Source organism: Camelina sativa, unplaced genomic scaffold, assembly GCF_000633955.1.
Source record: "Camelina sativa cultivar DH55 unplaced genomic scaffold, Cs unpScaffold12686, whole genome shotgun sequence".
NCBI lineage: Eukaryota > Viridiplantae > Streptophyta > Magnoliopsida > Brassicales > Brassicaceae > Camelina > Camelina sativa.
Window position 1 is genome coordinate 1 of NW_010933726.1, and position 351 is coordinate 351.

Here is a 351-nt window from a genome sequence, read left to right on the forward strand (position 1 = left end):
GAAGTAGGAAGTCCTGATTCACAATTCGATGCACATAATGAAAAAGAGTGCAGAGCAGAGTGTTTGAACAATTGCCAATGCCAAGCTTACTCATATGAGGAAGTTGATACACTTCAAAGCAATACCAAGTGCTGGATTTGGTTGGAAGATCTCAACAATCTCAAGGAAGGCTATTTAGGTAGCCGCAATGTATTCATTCGCGTTGCAGTTCCCGATATAGGTAAACAATCTCTATTGATTTCAAAACATATGAAACTGCTTTTCAAATGCATTAGGATATATAACTGTTGATGGTTAAATTGTTGTTAAATTCTGCAGAGTCGACCAGTAGAGATTGTGTGACCTGTGGCA

The 351-nt window shown here is 38.5% G+C and overlaps 1 long non-coding RNA gene across 1 annotated transcript; it reads left to right on the forward strand.

The window, feature by feature from the left end:
- Window positions 1-9: 9 nt before the first annotated feature.
- LOC104775350 lies at window positions 10-351 on the forward strand. Its single transcript, XR_765857.1, has 2 exons — window positions 10-220; window positions 319-351. It is a non-coding gene; the product is annotated as an uncharacterized LOC104775350 (long non-coding RNA).